Raw genomic sequence first — 7,131 nt, forward strand, 5'->3', positions numbered from 1 at the left:
GATTTTAATTGTGTGATTAGTGGTTATTGAATTAGCAATTGAAGGGCAGAGTGCATGGATGTAAGGGAGAAAATAAAAGTAAGCGTGCTGAGTGGAGCCTTTGTCTCCCAGCCACAATCGTTAGCTTTGAGCGCAAGTCACAAGTCTTGATGGGCACATGGCCAGGACGACCGGCTACACTCGACCACAGCCCCTGCACCCTGCTGTTGTACACATACAGACGCCCCGCATCTCTCATCTGAGCGTGTCTTCTGTAATCGGGTTTCATACTTGCAAGTCCAGTTAACTCGTGCAAAGTATTAAATTAACATTTGACCAGACTTTCATCTCGCTAACGATCGTGGGCTGTTTTCATTTCACACTGCCTCATGAGCAAACTCTTAAGAGTCTCCATTATGCCATTAAAGGAATCTAAAAGCTTTTAATTGGAAGAGAATACACATGCTAGCTTGAGAAGATATTAGAAGAAGTCTCACTAAGCTGAGTTTGTGTGTAAAAAATGACCAAACCATTAATAACAGAAATTGCCTAATTATAAAAAAAAAAAAAGCAATAATTGTGGCAATATAAAGTTTCACACTACTGGTCACTGTTTTACTAAATCATAAAGTCGTACAGTGAAAACATGTGTTTCTAGATGTGTATAGCTCATTACAGTAGGCCTAATAGGCAGCACGTAAAGTAAAGCCCGTTGTGTCTGAGTGCATACGGCAAAGGCTTGCTTTTTCTGATTGGCAGTAAAATTTTATTTCAAATCACTGCTACTGATTCCCAAGCAGGAAGTGGGGCTTGTTACAACAGTTGGTGAGGAAAGGAAGAGGGCAAAATGGTATGCTAGGGCACCACATGGTGCTTTTCTTAATTTTCCTGTCATGAGATGGAAGCCTGTTTCTGAAACAGAATAAAAAAAATAAAAAGGCAATTGTGACATAAAAAATAATATCTTGTTACAATACACAAGTAAAACAAGAAATTGTCATTTTATGAGATAAAATTGCAGTTATAAAAATCATTGCAAGAAAAATTCCAAGATATAAAATATTGTGAAATTGTGAGGTATAAAGTCACAAATGCGAAAAAACCAAGTCACAATTACAAGTCATATTGTTATATTGACATAATTCTTAGTAGCAAAATTTCAATATAGTCAGATTGTGAGATATGAGGTCACACTGTGAGACATAATATTATACAAAGAGTTGCAATAAACTTTTTAATTTTCCCTTTCGAAAGCTGAAATGGGATTCAGTAAGAAATAACCATATTCTGAAATGACCTGTCCACTCCAGCTGAAATCATTTGTGAACCTGGACCACAAAACCAGTCTTAAGTCGCTGGGGTATATTTGTAGCAATAGCTAAAAATACATTGTATGGGTCAAAATTATTGATTTTTCTTTTATGCCAAAAATCATTAGGATATTAAGTAAAGATCATGTTCCATGAAGATATTTAGTAAATGTCTTATCATAAATATCAAAACTTCATTTTTGATTAGTAATATGCATTGCTAAGAACTTAATTTGGACGACTTTAAAGGCGATTTTCTCAATATTTAGATTTTTTTGCACCCTCAGATTCCAGATTTTCAAATAGTTGTATCTTGGCCAAATATTGTCCTATCCTAATTCCATCAATGGAAAGCTTATTTATTCAGCTTTCAGATGATGTATAAATCTCAATTTTGAAAAATTGACACTTAAGACTGGTTTTGTGGTCACAAACATTCCTAAATGTAAAAAAAAAAAAAAAGTCTTAATAATGTCCTAAAGATCATCAATGCATTACGTATGTGCCATATCACCAAACAATAGCTCTACACAGAAATGGTTATATTTGCAGTTTAGCGGACAGGATAAGCTTGAGGCAGTTATGCAAACTCTGTAATGCCCTGGGTCCTCCGTGACTTTCACATCATATTCTGTTGTTGACAGGAAGGCCCGTAGCCTTCAGGCACGGCAGACCCTCACCACGGCTTCCTCTCTTCTCTCTGGCTATCCACCTCTCCCGCCTCACTGGCGGAACTCTCCGCATGCTAAAACAAATTGATTTTACTTGCCTCTTGTGCTCTGAGGTCACATATTAATCTGATTAATTGGTTGACATTGTTCTAGTGCTGTTTGGGAATGTTGGTTATATTTCAACATACTTCAAGGAGGAAGTGGGTTTTGGAGATCTTTGGGGAAGCAGGGGTGAAAGGTCAACTGAATCTCGTTCTCAGAAACTTTACTTCTACTAGAGGATGTGGTCTGATCTACGCTAGATGTCTTTTTAAAAGGACTTACAGAATGCAGCGGAGGCAGAGCATCAATTATTAATAATGCTTTAAGAAGTCATCCCTTTTCTTTCTTTCGCTTTCCTCCCATTTTCTTTCTTTCAATCTATCCATCTACCTCTATCCAACTATCATCTCTTTTCTGTCTTTCTATCTATCCATTTTCTGTGTCAGAAAACATCTCAATATATGACGTTTCCCCATCAAGCGAGGCCCATTTGCTACTTTGAGGATCAGACATGCTCACAAATGACCTTTTGACCTCAGCCAGTAAACAGCAGTCACAGCTATAATTGGAATCACTTGCACCTAGGCAAGATGAAGAGAGCTTTGTTGAGAGCAAGCTTTCTCTTCACTACCTGCATTATTTCAGAAGGATGAACCAGCCAAAGGCTATTTTAGAATAAAGAAAAAAAAAAAAAAAAAAAATAATAATATATATATATATATATATATATATATATATATATATATATATATATATAAGCACACAACAATCATCATTCGCTGCAACTGTTCACACTGTGAAAGGACAGATAAAATTATCATATATTCATATGCTTTTGGATCATGCTCAGAGTTTCTATTCATTGCAATTTTGTGGAAAAAATGATCAATACAGTCAACGGAAATTGTCCTTTAGTGTTTTATATGGAAAAGAGAAAGTTATATAGGTTTGGAACAATGTGAGGGTGATTAAATGATGAGAAAGTTTTCATTTTTGAGTGAACTATGCCTTTAATTCAGGATGCTATTTTAGAAAAGAAAATAAGTATCGAACAGTACTCACTCACCAGACACTCAAGATTGTGCTCTTACACTAAGCTCTAAACATTAAAACGAAATAAAGCAGTAAAATGTATAAAATAGAAACGTATGTGCATGTGTAGAATATGTAGGCTACCATCTGGAATAAATAGTTTTATGGTAGATGGGCATAGTAGAACCAAGTGTTCATTATCACAGCTCTCTGTGAATGGAGCTGTGAAGGACAAGTTCTTCCATGCAAGTGTCCCCCTAAATTAAATAAGGAACATGACTCTGATTAAGACTCTGTTTGAAAGAGCTTCTTTCTGTCCATTCCAGGACATTCTGGGATGTTAGTGGCAGACAGACTCCCTTTGTTTCCTGCTTTGGGTGACCTCTGCCATGGGAGTTGGCGCTATTGCAAGCCTGACAGCTCTGGTAAAACTTTGGCAACTGAGTCCACAATAACTGCCTGAGCTGCACAGTGTGGTCCGGGAGAGCTTCCGAACAACAGCATTTCAAAACATTCGGGGTTAACTTGACTCAGGTGCAGGTGATCCATGTCACACTGTCTAAAATTCAGAGCAGAGACTGAATTTCCTGGAATCATTGTTTATAAGACTGTATTTTCGAATACAATTCCAGATGCAGCAGAGACAACATCTGCTAGACAGAATCAAACAGGAGAAGATATTTTTTATGACACAAACAAAAAACACAAATAATTTGATCCATCCCACATCTATTGTATATTATAAATGCTTTTGTTCTTGCCTTATATCTAAGCCAAAAAGGAATGAACTTCACTACAAACTTCAAATGTAAAAAGCAGCAAAATTAAACAATTCAATGAGGTGATTAAGTTTTATAATAATAATAATAATAATAATAATAATACATTTATCATTATTATTATTATTATTATTTTTATTAGTGAATATATCATTATTAAAAATCCAACTAGTGTTTGAAATGGATCGGAAGGCATTATGGATATTGGATTCAGTTCATTTGATATTTGTCAAATCCTTTTCATTTTAATTTATATTTTAATTTTGGTTGGTCATGCTGTACAATGTCCCAAAAATTCAAACACATTTGAAAATTTATGAAATTCAATGCACTAACTATGTTCTTGTTGAGTTTAAGCTGAAAGGTTTATCTTAATTTAAATGTCTTTTTTCCAATTTAAAACCTAACAAACTTATTTTTGTTAAATGTTTTCAAATAATTTATACATTTTTGAAAGATTGTCCACTTCTGGGAGTCACCATACCAACACTCTATATGCTATGTTGCTAAACTGCTGAGGAACCTGAAAGCGATATTTTACAGACCAAAAAGGGTGTCCAGACTGTACTTTGCTTAGTCTCAGAAATCCGTGATCACATGATGGCAAAATGATGTCAGCACCATTTGCAGTGGCTGCCCAGAGAGACTTGTGGTCCATTTTGAGTCACCAGACAACCTTGATGTCACACGCTAAATTCACTCCAGCCAGTATATAAACCCCAACAAACAACAAAACGTTCGCTTCGAAAAATGTCCTTTAGCTGCCTGTAAGAATAAAAAAAACTGCAGCTAACCATGGCCAACAGCTTCTGCCATCATGAAGAGTTTAATAGCAGTGTTTTATGTCAGAAACACCCACTCTATCATTAAAACACAGGCAAAGATATCCATAAAATTTGCAGCTTGTTGGGCTTCCTACAGAAGCTCCTAAAATTGGAGCAGCCACTTTTCACTATGTCCGCACTCTGAGAAGCACTTTCCCTCAGTCTAGACCCAATAATATCTCTACATTTGGTCCACTGAAATTAACCCAGCAAAGTGAGTGATGTGGTCCAACGCTTGTTAAACTGGTGAACATAGTGAGAGCACAGTGTTGAAACACCCCAGTGTGATGCCACTTGGCCAAATCTCCATCTCCCAACTCTTCACCAAATACTGTAAGTCTTTTTCTGTGGCATCACTTTTGAAATGTTTTATGTGGAAAGCCATGTAAAATGAGATTGTCATTGAGAGCTTTTAACAACTGTTTCTCTTTTTCAAAATAAATGTTCTTTTGGTCATGGTAATTATCCTGTAGCAAGACCAAAAGAGAGAGTCCACAAGCCTTCAGTGTTACTGCAAGATGCAAGACAGACAGGCGTCTTTCTTCACCACTACACTAAATGAACAAAAGATGAAGAATTGAACCTTTACCAGGACCAAGAAAGAAAGCAAGCATGACTTGGAAGGTGCTGTGCTGAAATCATCAGTTTTAAACATTGGTTTATGTGACCAAATTGCCTTTAGATAAAAACAAACAACTTTGCAATCAGACTATAGTGTATAATTTTAATGTATTATTGTTAGTATACTAACAAAATAAGAGAAAACAAACTACTGAATCAAGACAATGAGACAATCTTAAAAGGAAAGAAGAAAAAAACAAGGTCCATTAGCAAATTGCTCTTTCCAAAACCAATGAGGTCAATGGAAACCCTACTTAAGACTAGACTCTGGAAATTACTCAAACTATCATAGCCAGAATTCCATGGAAGAACTCAGATTTTATGAAAAGACTTGAAGTGTAGAAAGACAAGATTTCAAAAGACAGACTACAGTCACTTTGTCCAGATTCTATAAACCATAGACGGTTTTAACTCTCTCCCACAAGAATATAGCCAAAAAGAGCTATAAAATGACACCTTACAGACTTCACTGTTGCTTTAACTCTTTCAGACCATGTATCTATTCCAGTGGACATTGAATTCAGTAATAATCTTAATGTTTTAAAGTAAAATGTACATCAAAATGTTTCTTAATGTATGTTCAATTTTGTCCAATATTCACCAAAATTGAGTCAGATCATCACTTTTGTCATAATTTCTTAATAACAGCCTGGATCTATAATGATGCATGTACAGTAATTAATAATTTGTTTACATTTTTGAAATAACTGATAAAGTCTTATGTCAATATTTTTCTGGGCTGAAGATGATATTGATAAAAATATGTACATCTGCCAAATGCATAAATGCAATATAAAATTTAAATGAAAAAGAAGAAACAATCAATATTCTCTTCTTGCAAGTCAAGATATTATCACATACCAGTCAAAAGCACGCATTCAAGCATTTAAAAAATATTATAGTGCACTTGAATTGCTCTACACAGAAGCAGTTCAGTTCAGCTGCATTCTTTTGCCCTGACCTGTGTGTGACCAGACGGTCTCTTCCTGCATGATCCTCTTAAACGAATGTTTAATTAAATTACGGTCAAGAGCCCGAGGGGAAGGCAAGGACAAAGGGGAGACACAAACCCCAATGATAACGTTTCCACTTGCAGCCCTGATGGCAGTATAGGGGGATGAGAAGGGCACTGAAAGAAAGAGAAAGTGTAACCTGTTTTATGTCGAACTGCCAAAGGGCAGGTGGGTGACCTGTCGCTCAAATAGGTCTGTTTGTGCGTATGGGTGCAGTTATGCATTTAGGCTTAAGTCTGTGTGACTGACTTAACAGCTTGGCCAATGCAGTGAAATCCTGCATATCTTGCAGATTTTGAAATGGGGAAAGCTTGGGACTCTGCCGTGACCTCTTTACCCGATTCGATCATTATGAAGAGAGACTGTAGGTTTACCTCAAGCAAAAGTCTCAGATTTTATTAGCATTGCATTAGCTGAGGCCACAATGAAAATACTACAAATATGAGATGATTTTGCAAAAATTCACTTAAATAAATTCACAAAAATATGGGGTCAGTAAAATTTTAAGAAATTAATACTTTTTTTTTTTTTAGCAAGGACAGCAAGGAATTGATCAAATGTGACAGTAATAATGTTATAAAAGATTTATATTGAAAATAAATGCTTATCTTCTTAACTTTCTATTCATCAAAGAATCCTGAAGAAAAAAAAAATCAGTTAAAAAAAAATAAGCAGCAAAACTTTTTTCAACACTGATAATAAGAAATGATTCTTGATTACTAAATCAGCACATTAGAATGATTTCTGAAGGATCATGCGACACTGAAGACTGGAGTAATGGCTGCTGAAAAGTCAACTGCAATCGCTTTTTATCCAAAGCAACTTACAAATGATGACAATAGAAGCAATCATATATAGAA

This window comes from Onychostoma macrolepis, chromosome 07, assembly GCF_012432095.1.
Source record: "Onychostoma macrolepis isolate SWU-2019 chromosome 07, ASM1243209v1, whole genome shotgun sequence".
Taxonomy (NCBI): domain Eukaryota; kingdom Metazoa; phylum Chordata; class Actinopteri; order Cypriniformes; family Cyprinidae; genus Onychostoma; species Onychostoma macrolepis.